The following is a 12,929-nucleotide window of genomic DNA, read 5'->3' as shown; positions in this document are numbered from 1 at the left end:
TGTAAGTGGAGGGCGCATTTCACCGTGGTTCTGCACCTTTGCATAATAACAACCAATGGTTTCCCAAATTGCCCTACATTGCTCCAAACACCAAAATCTACCACCAAGGTGCTCCAACAATTCCTCACCTCCTTCCATACTCCCAACACCTACATTCCACTACATCATTTCCCTAGGGTTTGAATCCAATAACCCATGGTTAAAGAAGAAAACATAGCTCAGAGTGAGGAAGAAAGACATGAGAAGAGCCAATGTAAGAAAGGAGGGAGAATCATTAGAGATGGTCCAACCAACCCCAGAGAACTCATGGCATCTCCCATCACTGTGACAAGCTTTAAACATATGGACAATATGGTGAAAATCTTTATGAACGGGTGCCAAGAAGAAGGCAAAGGACTAGAGGCCTAAAGAGAGCTCTGGAGCTAGAAAGACAAAAGGAGGTAGAATTAGCTAATGATCTCACCCTAAATGAGCAATTTACCAAAATGGTGAATGAGGACAGGGAACATTGGCTCAAGAGGGTGAACACCCATTTGGAGGGCCTCTTAGACAAGACCAAAATGGATATTCACATGCAGAGAAGGATGGCTAGACACCAAGCAAGAGGAGAAAATAAAGATATCCTTACTAAGGCTTCACTCCATGCCTCAAACAGATGAGCAACCATCATCTCACCAATTTTGACAATTTTTACCAAGTTTTGCAAATTATAATTTTTTGTGTTTTTTAAAGTATTTTCAACACAATCAATATGTCAAACGAGCAGCACCTAGGGTGATGTGATCTTTTTTGAGGCATCTAATGGACAAAAGGCCAGTATTTTTGGATTCATAATGATGAGGACATGGAACCTGTGAATTTTCTAAGCATTTGGAGGAAAACTGGTCAACCAAAAGGGTCAAAAACCATAGAAAAACCCACATTTCTACCTCTTTTTTTGGCCTGGTCGTTGCGCCTTTACCAGTCTTGGTAGATTGGTATTTTGACAGGTAACTCCAAATGGAAAAATGAAGGCACATTAAGAAAGTAGACTCGATGGGATTTCCAACGAGTTGTCTTGGAGCAAATTTGGACACCGGGAAGGCACCCAAAAGCAACGTTGAAGTTGGATGGTGTGTTTGACACTGAGAGGGCGCGTTTGACAAAGGAAGGGTGTGTTTGACAAGCTTCTCCAATTTTCACTGTTTCTCTCCAAATTAACTTTCACCTTTGGGAAATTGATGTTTTACTCATGTAATTGATGAAGATGATGTAATTATTATGTTTTTTACTATTATCTAGGGTAAATACATTAGTCAAATGGCCTACATGGCATGTAATAAATCAGTTTGCTAGAGTTGGGGATGAGTCACTTTGACCACCCTACACTCTAGCTATCAGTTCAGCCTTTCTTGCAACTACTCCTCCTCTCATGGATTCGACCCCTGAGGCTAGGATGAGTTGGTTTTAGGCTTATATTATGTATTTTCTTAGTCATTTTATAGTTTGTACTCTCTTGGATGTTCTAATAGCTTTTAGAATTTGGCATGGAATATATTGGATGAAGTTGCAACTATTTTGGTGGGATTCTTGTGGCATGGTATTTTGATCTTGTTCCTTCTTCAGTTTCATATGCGTGAATGTTTTCTTCCTTTCATGATCCATTTCACTCTAATTGTGTTTGATTTTAATGGTGTGATAAGTAGAAATCATCTTTGTATGCTCTGTTTTGGGAAAATCATCATATATTGTTTCATTTCTTCAATTTAAAAATAATGCATGACCCTCATGCTCCTTTTAGCATCTCACTAGTTTAAACCATCTCATCACTATACTACTAAGTTAAAATTACCTTGCCTACCTTTCCCAATCAGATGTCTGTAATTCAAATTCACTTTGCCCTAACCTAGTTCATCCTCTGACCTAATTCACTCATCCTTCTCACTACCCAACCAAATCAAATCAAACAACCCTCTACACTTTACATCTAGCCTAAAAGCCTAATCTATCCAGACCTATCGGCTATGATCCTTTGGAGAGAGCCCTATCTGCTTGGTAGGGCTAGCTACCAAGTCAAAATATTGGTTTGTGGTTACCTCAACTAGACTTTTCCTCAGCCTGGGATATCCAAAGGAGTGATAACATACTGGAATTGTTGCCAAGGATGAAAGTTCTATCTTCCACGGTGTTATCTCAAAATCAATCCCTGATAGCCTGCTGTGATTAGGCAGACTTTAAGTAACTATTTCAAACCTACTTTAGGCCGAGGCTTAACCTCCCCAACCTGAGAGGGCTCTCTCAAAGGGTTAATGATTTTACTTTGAAGATTAAGATGGCTAACTCTTATGAAAAATTCGAACAACAGTATATGAATGGTTGAAATATCAATTAACAAAATTCCATTGGGCCATGGAGTCAAGGTGTGTTTCAGTAAAACAATGAGATTAAATTCACATGGAAGTCAGGGCATAGAGGGCTTTCACATAAAAGTAGAACAGAGATATAGTGTAGGAACACAGTCCACAAATACATGAAGGAAATTAGAGCATCTTCAAATGAGTTCTATGTAACATTTATTTGTACTACTCCAAGTAAGTATAGCAAAGAAACCATGAAGAAAATCAAACATTAAAAACCCTTTCTGAATCCTGAGTAGTGAAATCAACTCCTTCTATTATCCTGAAAACATACAGTCACATACAATAACACAAAGTCCTCTGTTTCTTTGAGAATTTCCCACCCTTATTACATTGCTCTTTCTCCTATATATAGAGCTCTTCTACCTAACTGAGATTCCTCCTCAAGTGTGAGGGGAACTCAAATTTTCCTTATCATGACACCTATTAATCTTTAAAACTAACTAATAAATACAACTGACTACTAACTAGCAGTTTAAGAAACTTAAGACAATTAGGATTCTAATTCTACATCATGCTGAGCAAAGCATTTATTACAATCAAGATTCGTTCTCTAACAAGTGGTCTCCTTTAGTTTAGCTGTGGTAGGTGTTTGTAGCTGCTTGTTGGCCCTCAATGTCACATCTTCTCCATTGCTCCTGAAAAGTAGGAAACTGCCCCTGTTTATCTGCTTTTGGCTTTCCTCAGAGATATTCGAAACCAATGAACCATGTCCTTCTTCTTTGATTATACAAAAATATATTAGAATGCCATGTCCTTGATGTGCTATCAAATTTTTCCATGTGCGAAGGCAAGACCTCCTCCAAGCTGTCTGACATATCATGAACTGTAGTAACTCTGATCACTTTATAAAAAAAAATTTAAAGTTCAAACATATGTTTCCTCCACCTGTTTTTCCCTTGTTGAATGTTGACACCTGTTACATGATCCTTTGAAGAAATTCCTTTTTCAAAAAATTTCCCTCGGTCCCTCAAAATTGGTTAACTGAGTTTTAATTATGTAGCTACAGCAGTTTCATAGCGCACTACGAAACTGTTGTGCATTATGCGTCCTTTTCAGCAGTTTCGTAGTGCGCTATGAAACTGTTGTGTAATCACAAAACACAGTTTAACACCAAAATCTGAATGTCTTGAGCTTCATTATCTTGAAATGTCTCTTTTCATGTGCCCTGGAGCTTTTCAAACTGAATATATATATGGACCCCATTCTTCAAGTCATGTATGCAATATGCAACCTTGGCATTTGTGAAAGAATCTTCAAGTAACAAGGAAGAAGAGATGTATGCCAATCATTGGCAATGAAGACAACATCCTCCCCATAAGGTCCACTAAAGTGTTCACTGCTTGAGAGATTAAGAATCCTTGGAGCTTCAATAGCTGCCTGACATAAGAGGGTAAAACGAAGTTCATTGTCTTGGTAATCCACCCCAGTATGTCAGATTTTTAGCATTAAAGAAAAATATATCAAGGCCCTTTCTAGTATAATGTTTCAGACTTCATGGGTAAGCCCTGTTCACTAAGGAAAATCACAATAAAAATCTCTAATATGTCAGATTTGTTGTGTTAAAGAAAAATATAAGGGCCATGGCACTCGAAGGCCTTCTCAAAGGGTTGGGAAGAGACCCTCTTCAATATATGTTTCAGACTCCATGGCAAGACCTATAAACATAATTCAAATAAATATTTGTTGTTGTCTCTAGCCATGAATTGACCATCAGCATGTTGCTTATAGTATTCATCTCTGCATCGACATTGCTTACTGTACACAACCCAAAAGATAATTGAAAGCATTATACCAGTTGAGACGAGTACTAAGCCAATGTAGACGCAACGAAGATGTTGTCGAATGCCAGGGAAATAATCCTCAGTTATGGTACCAAAATTTTCCCTCACAAACGTACAGTCTTGCAAATTCACGAGGAAAGGAGTGTAGTGATACAGACCATAGCTGATATTAACTGCTAGTACTAACTGTTTCTAAATATCCAGGGTTATTTGACCAGTTGTTGCACATATTCCAGATGATGAAACTGTACATGTATAGTTTTTCCAGACCTGTGGTGCATTTGTGAGATTAACTTCTCCAGCATTGTATTGTCGATCATCCAGCCGACCAGTGTAAGGATTGCAAAGTGTAGGCACTAGAGGACCAGATTGATTATAATAAAGAGGGCCAGTATTTGGCGGAAAGTTACTACTAGCAACAGTACCTAGCACCTTGTTCACAACTGTTACCACTTTACTGGTTACTGTTTTTCTCTGATTTAAAGATTGTTCAGTTGTTACCACATCTACACAAGGCAGAATGCGGTCAAGGGAGGTATCTTCATAATGATGTGCAACCCACTCTTTCATGGCGACACATGCATCTCCAACCACATTGTTTAATAAAACGAACACTCCACAAAGAATAAATTTTCCCACCACAAGAAACCATGCACCAAGTACCAAAAAGTAAACCAGAGTCTTGAGTCCAAGAATAGAAAATAAAAGTCCAAGAAATGCCAAAACCAGCATTGCTGCAGCCACCACAATTAAGGTAAATTGCACATTCTCCAGTACATCCCTTATTGTCTGAGAATTGTTTTTGGTTTTGGACTTTAGATCATTTGCTACCATCAATGAGCTGCTCTCACTGGCTGTGTGTTGATGTCCACTGCTCATTGGACTACAAGGCAGCTTCTGCTCTGGCATTTGAGAACACAGAAGTGAAGCAATTACTCTTCTTATTTTCTCAATCCAATCCATACAATCTATTGCACTCTCTGCTTGGCGGTGATCAAATTTATTTGCCAGCTGTCATCTGTAAGGGGTGCCATTTGACCCAGGAATACCAATTTTGTCCATATCTTGAGAAATATAAGCCCAAAAGCCCAATCTTGAAAGAAAACTAAACTCTGACTAACACTAAACCTTTATAATCAAAATGATGTGAACAATTTAGAAATTGTTTCTTAGGTGATAAGAGGTGGCTTCACTTGGGATAGTGTGCTCCTGTAGTACACTAAGAACTCGCAGGTCCAGTGCTTTATCCTCTTATGACAAACGGACAATTTGCTTGACAAGCATCCTCTTCAAGCTTCTTGGGCCTTCACCTCGAGCTTAAACTTGATGATTACTGTAGGAGAAAGAAATCTATATCTACTGAAAAAAAATTCTCAGTCACCTTTGAGCTTATTTGCATTTTCCTACCCACCTACTAGCTGCAATTTCCACTTTAGGTCAAGCAATATGATATTTCCAATAAAGCCAATCAATTGTCCTTTCTGATATTGGAGGCTCTTGACTACATTCAACCTCAAAATAACCATGATAGTGAGATGACCAAATCAACTTATAATGTATATGATCTTCATAATGCAAATGAAAATGAAATACTGATGTGCAAAACTTTGCCATGTATTCATTTATAGGGTCAAAGAAAACATGGTTAATTTTTTGATCACCATAACATTCTATCTCTTCAGACAACTGATCCTCAGCCACAAAAGATTCCTTTGATATGTCATCCAATTGCTTTTCTGAATGATTCTCACAAACAATGTAATTTTCCTCCTTATTATGATCATTTATTGTTGTAAGCTGTTGAGAAGTTTGACATAAAAAATCAACCTTTTCCTCTGCCTGAGGGTTATAAAATCTATCTTCAAGTAATTCCTCTTGGTGTTTGCAATCAATTTCATACTCTTTATGATCCGAAGCCTGACAAGTCTGTTGCATCTCTACATCAATATCAGAGGATTGAACATGGTTTTCATAAATAAACCCCTACTGGCTTTCATCTTGCATTTCATGGGATATTATACTTTCTTCTTAGTGTTGAAATGTATTGTTATGAAGAGCCTCTAAAATTTCTTCATCCATAAACTCATCATCATCATAACAATCCTCCAAATATTGAACAAAACTCGTAGAATGTTTACAACAATCTTTGACCAGCAATAAGGAGGGATGACACTCTTTATACATGTCATAGAACACATCATGGAAATCAGCAAGAGAATATAATGAACCATTTTCCAAACTTTTAAGCCAAGACCATGCTTTTCCTTCTAAAGTGGTGATAAACATCCTCATGAGACAATCTTCAGGGAACTGAACCTTAAGATTATGTATATGCATATGAAACCTAACCAAATGAAGAGCATCATTGTCTTTCTTTTCATCTTTGAATATTGGAAGATCCTCTAACCAATCAACCTTTGGCATAGGATTTGGAAAACCAGGGATATGAGACCGATTCATAGGAGCATACCTGGCATTCATTCTTGCAGTGGAACTCATCTTGAAACTTCATCAAGCTACTGATCTTCTGGCAGTGGAGTGACCTTCCAATTTGTTTTTTGATGTGTGGACTCTCCAAGGTAGTTTTGCAGCCTCGAAAAGATGTCTGAGCTCCTGCAACCTTCAGAAGTTTAGCCTCTTAATTTCGGGAATGAATAGACCTCGGGCTCCCGGCAGACGCACCAAAATGTTATCTCAAAATCAAGCCCTGATAGGCTACTGTGATCAGGCAGACTTTAAGTAACTATTTCAAACCTACTTTAGGCTGAGGCTTAGCCTCCCCAACCTGAGAGGGCTCTCTCAAATGGTTAACGATTTTACTTTGAAGATTAAGATGGCTAACTCTTATGAAAAATTCGAACAACAGTATACGAATGGTTGAAATATCAATTAACAAAATTCCATTGGCCCATGGAGTCAATGTGTGTTTTAATACAACAATGAGATTAAATTCACATGGAAGTCAGGGCATAGAGGGCTTTCACATAAAAGTAGAACAGAGATATAGTGTAGGAACACAGTCCACAAATACATGAAGGAAATTAGAGCATCTTCAAATGAGTTCTAGGTAACATGTATCTGTACTACTGCAAGTAAGTATAGGAATGAAACCATGAAGAAAATCAAACATTAAAAACCCTTGCTGAATCCTGAGTAGTGAAATCAACTCCTTATATTATCCTGAAAACATACAGTCACATACAATAACACAAAGTCCTCTGTTTCTTTGAGAATTTCCCACCCTTATTACATTTCTCTTTCTCCTATATATAGAGCTCTTCTACCTAACTGAGATTCCTCCTCAAGTGTGAGGGGAACTCGAATTTTCCTTATCATGACACCTATTAATCTTTAAAACTAACTAATAAATACAACTGACTGCTAACTAGCAGTTTAAGAGACCTAAGACAATTAGGATTCTAATTCTACATCATGCTGAGCATAGGATTTATTACAATCAAGATTTGTTCTCTAACAAGTGGTCTCGTTTAGTTTAGCTGTGGTAGGTGTTTGTAGCTGCCTTCTGGCCCTTAATGTCACATCTTGTCCATTGCTCCTGAAATGTAGGAAACTGCCCCCGTTTTTCTGCTTCTGGTTTTCCTCAGAGATATTAGAAACCAATGAACCATGTCCTTCTTCTTTGATTATACAAAAATATATTAGAATGCCACGTCCTTGATGTGCTATCGACCTTTTCCATGTGTGAAGACAAGACCTCCTCCAAGCTATCTGACATATCATGAACTGTAGTAACTCTGATCACTTTATAACCAAAAGTTTAAAGTTCCAACATATGTTTCCTCCACCTATTTTTCCCTTGTTGAATGCTGACACCTATTACATGATCCTTTTAAGAAATTCCTTTTTCAAAAATTTCCCTCGGTCCCTCAAAATTGGTCGACTGAGTTTTAATTATGTAGCTACAGCAGTTTCGTCGCGCGCTACGAAACTGCTGTGCATTAAGCGTCCTTTTCAGCAATTTCGTAGCGCGCTACGAAACTTTTGTGTAATCACAAAACACAGTTTAACACCAAAATCTAAATGTCTTTAGCTTCATTATCTTGAAATGTCTCTTTTCATGTGCCCTGGAGCTTTTCAAGCCTAATATATATATGGACCCCATTCTTCAAGGCATGTATGCAATATGCAACCTTGGCATTTGTGAAAGAATCTTCAAGTAACAAGGAAGAACGTATGTATGCCAATCATTGGCAATGAAGACAACATCCTCCCCATAAGGTCCACTAAAGTTTTCACTACTTGAGAGATTAAGAATCCTTGGAGCTTCAATAGCTGCCTGACATAAGAGGGTAAAATGAAGTTCATTGTCTTGGTAGTCCACCCTAGTATGTCAGATTTTTAGCATTAAAGAAAAATATATCAGGGCCCTTTTTAGTATAATGTTTCAGACTTCATGGGTAAGCCATTTTCACTAAGGAAAATCACAATAAAAATCTCTAATATGTCAGATTTGTTGTATTAAAGAAAAATATAAGGGCCAGGGCACTCGAAGGCCTTCTCAAAGGGTTGGGAAGAGACCCTTTTCAGTATATGTTTCGGACTTCATGGCAAGACCTGTAAACATAATTCAAATAAATATTTGTTGTTGCCTCTAGCCATGAATTGACCATCAGCATGTTGCTTGTAGTATTCATCTCTGCGTCGGCGTTGCTTACTGTACACAACCCAAAAGATAATTGAAAGCATTATACCAGTTGAGACGAGTGCTAAGCCAATGTAGACGCAGCGAAGATGTTGTTGAAGGCCAGGGCAATAATCCTCAGTTATGGTACCAAAAGTTTCCCTCACAAACATACAGTCCTGCAAATTCACGAGGAAAGGAGTGTAGTGATACAAACCTTAGCTGATATTAACTGCTAGTAGTAACTGTTTGTAAATATCCGGGGTTATCCGACCAGTTGTTGAACATATTCCAGATGATGACACTGTGCATGTATAGTTTTTCCAAACTTGTGGTGCATTTGTGAGATTAACTTCTCCAGAATTGCATTGCCAATCATCCAGCCGACCAGTGTAAGGATTGCAAAGTGTAGGCACTAGAGGACCAGATTGATTGTAATAAAGAGGGCCAATATTTGGCGGAAAGTTACTATTAGCAACAGTACCTAGCACCTTGTTCACAACTGTTACCACTTTACTGGTTACTGTTTTTCTCTGATTTAAATATTGTTCGGCTATTACCACATCTACACAAGGCAGAATGTGGTCAAGGGCGGTATCTTCATAAGGATGTGCAACCCACTCTTTCATGGCGATGCAGGCATCTCCAACAGCACTATTTAATAAAATAAACTGTCCACAAAGAATAAATGTTCCCACCACAAGAAACCATGCACCAAGTACCAAAAAGTAAACCAGAGTCTTGAGTCCAAGAATAGAAAATAAAAGTCCAAGAAATGCCAGAACCAGCATTGCTGCAGCCACCACAATTAAGGTAAATCGCACATTCTCCAGTACATCCCTTATTGTCCGAGAATTGTCTTTGGTTTTGGACTCCAGATCATTTGCTGCCCTCAATGAGCTGCTCTCACTGGCTGTGCGTTGATGTCCACTGCTCATTGGACTACAAGGCAGCTTCTGCTCTGGCATTTGAGAACACATAAGTGAAGCAATTACTCCTGTTATTTTCTCAATCCAATCCATATGATCTATTGCACTCTCTGCTTGGCGGTGATCAATTTTATTTTCCATCTGTCATCTGTAAGGGGTGCCATTTGACCCAGCAATACCAATTTTGTCCATATCTTGAGAAATAAAAGCCCAAAAGCCCAATCTTGAAAGAAAACTAAACTCAGACTAACACTAAACCTTTATAATCAAAAAGATGTGAACAATTTAGAAATTGTTTCTTAGGTGATAACATACGGGAAAGAACGACAATGATTTAGATCTAATTGTTGATGGTGAACAAGAGTTGGACACATAGGAAGGCTGTACCATTCACCCGGTGACTCCATTGACTGAAAGATCCATAAAATCAACACTTCATGGCAACTCCACTACATTAAGATCAGTAGCTTGAAGAAATTTCAAGATGGGATCCGTTGCAAGAAGGTATGCTCCATTGAAAAGAGATCACATTCCAAGTTTCCCAAATAAAATGCCTAATGTAAATTGGCAAAGCAATTTTCCTATGTTCAAAGATGTGAAATCTTATGATGTTGCTCTTCATCTGGTGAGATTTCACATGCATGTGCATAGATTAAAGATTGATTATCCTGAAGACTGCTTGATGAAGATATTCATGACCACTCTCGAAGGTGAAGCCCAATATTGGTATGAAAGTTTCCACCTGCTTGTATTTATTGTTTAATGGATTTTCATACCATGTTCTTTGAAAGGTATAAAGAATCTTGTCCATCCTTAATATTAGATCAGAACGGTTAAAAATGTTGATAGTTTTATTGAAAATCTTGAGAATGTTTATGAAGATGATGAATTCATGGATGATGCGATTATGGAAGCCTTGTATCAAAATCCATTTCAACAGCATAAAGAAATCTTAGAGGATACTTGTCAAGATGCTTAGGAAAGTTCACAGTAGGATGAAGATCTTTGTACAGTTGAAAATGATGGAAGACAATGTCTTATTTCAGATATGCTTCCAGCAGAAGATTTAAGATTATGATATGGTCAAGCTGGCTATTCCGATCTAGATTCAGATTGTGATGATGAACAATATGTTGTTCTGAATCCCATGAAGGAGACCTCTATTTTTGAGATCACCTTGAATGAAGAAAACAAAGTTATCAACCCAAGTGTTCTCATCCCATCAGAATAGAGTCTTCAAATGCAAGTAATCCAATCCCCTTATGAAAAAAAAGACGAGATATTTGTTCAAGTAAGTGAAAAATCTTCTTTGGATGACTCTGTGGTAAATGATAGAAATTTCAGTTTTGAGTTTCAAAAACAATGTGAAGAAGCTAGTCACTTTGATACACAAGACCATATTCAGCATCCTTGTGAATCTTTAAGAGAGAAAGAATACAATTACTATTTTAGCAAAAGAAAACAAAAAGTACTTTCTCCTATGTTAGAAGATGAGATAGATCAACTCCTGAAAAGTCGTGTTACAACCCAAGCTAATGCAGGTTTGCAGTGTTCACATAATCAAGAAGGTGTTAGTGAAAATTCTTCACTTTTGAAAATGAAAATCTAAGTTTAAAGGAGGACAATCTTGAAATTAGATTTATAGATGAACATGAATAAATACAATCTCCTTTTTCAATATTCATATCTCATGAAATTATACAGGAAATTGTTGTGAGGAAACCAATTTATGATGATGATTTCCTACAAGGAAATCAGCTAATAGATATTGTTTTCTTTCAGGAAGATGATAGGGTTGTCATGCTTGATAATCTTGAAGAATGTTTTCTGTTTAAGAATGACTTAGACTATGAATTTGAGGAGTATGAGACTGAGAGAGATAATATGCCAGAAATTGAGTCAAAATTTCTAATTCTCGAGGAATTTACATCTAACACTTAGATAATAGAAGGTAATACTTCCCTATGCCTTCCTATCAATCAACAACCAACTGTTCTTTCAAATCAGAATGAAGGTAGTACTTGTATTTTTGCTACTAGATCTCAAGACAAGGTAATGCTTTCAGATTTTCAAGATCCCTTCAACAATATTTTGCAATCATTGGAGGGGATGAATGTTGGTCTGGTTTGTTAGCATAAGCCTTCATTTTAGTTGTTATTGTGAGTTTCCTACATGTACGTCATTCTGCCCGCTCGTGGAAAGTGAGACCAAAATTTTAGGAAGTAGCCATCTATTGGATTGGTTACATTGGAAGGCTCACTTCACATGATCATACATATTTCTTCAGTAGGAAGGTGGTTGTCATCAGGATTTGAAGCTCTCAAATCTCAATGGTATGCTGCCATTAATATGTTTGTAAGTAATTGTTTTGGTTAAGTAAGTCTTGAGTCATTTTTTCTGTCAATTTCAAGTCAGTTTCGAGTCAGTTTGTGTCAGTTAAGTTGTCAGTGTTTAGTCATGCATTTTAGTTAAGGTTTTGACCGTATTGGCCCACATGGTGAGGCACTTGATCCACGGTGTTGTTGACACCTCCAAGGAGGTACCATCCCCAATAGGGCTGATGTTAGAGTCAATATTTTCATATTGCCATCAGTGATCAAAACTCCTCTTTTCATATCATATTAGGGTCCCATTCTAAAATTTTTGTCATTCCACCTAGGTCAACATTCAAAAATTTACTCACTGATGGTAGCCCTAGTTAATTAAACCTCACTCTCCCTCAAAAATCAATACTTGACGGCCCACCTTCATGTCTTACTAGGCATACATCAATCATAAAAGATCATTTCATCTTGTCTTTATGTCAGTCAAGTAAACATGGAGTCTGGTCATTCAAGGTCCCATTAGGTCATTAGGGTTTCCACGGTTCCAATAAAACTCCATTCCATTACATAAGACCAGCAAGTACGAGGCGATCAAATAACATCTCTTCACCGTGTGAAGATGATTTGTAAAGAGAAATTCTTATTTCATCATGTAATTTTGAGTTCAAATGTAATATTTTTAATTTTCATTTAGTAATTTTATGTCATTTAAATGTAATAAGTATAAGGTTCACAAGATGTTAACTCAGTGTTCCGAAGATGTCAGACCATCAAAAGATCAATTTTTCAAAGGAAATAGTCAAGTAAAAGGTTAAATTTTCAAAATTTAAGTGAATTCCAAAGGGAGTTCTCTT

The 12,929-nt window shown here is 37.4% G+C and overlaps 2 pseudogenes; both read right to left on the bottom strand.

Moving 5' to 3' along the window:
- Nucleotides 1–4,054: 4,054 nt before the first annotated feature.
- LOC149222297 (uncharacterized) lies at nt 4,055–4,949 on the bottom strand (annotated as a pseudogene).
- Nucleotides 4,950–8,608: 3,659 nt separating this feature from the next.
- Nucleotides 8,609–9,709, bottom strand: LOC149222296 (uncharacterized; annotated as a pseudogene).
- Between the last annotated feature and the right edge of the window lie 3,220 nt (nt 9,710–12,929).

This window comes from Pinus tabuliformis, chromosome Q (genome assembly GCF_031772625.1).
Source record: "Pinus tabuliformis cultivar Carrire ecotype Pingquan chromosome Q, CPIR1, whole genome shotgun sequence".
Lineage (NCBI taxonomy): Eukaryota > Viridiplantae > Streptophyta > Pinopsida > Pinales > Pinaceae > Pinus > Pinus tabuliformis.
This window is presented reverse-complemented; position numbering and strand designations above follow the sequence as displayed.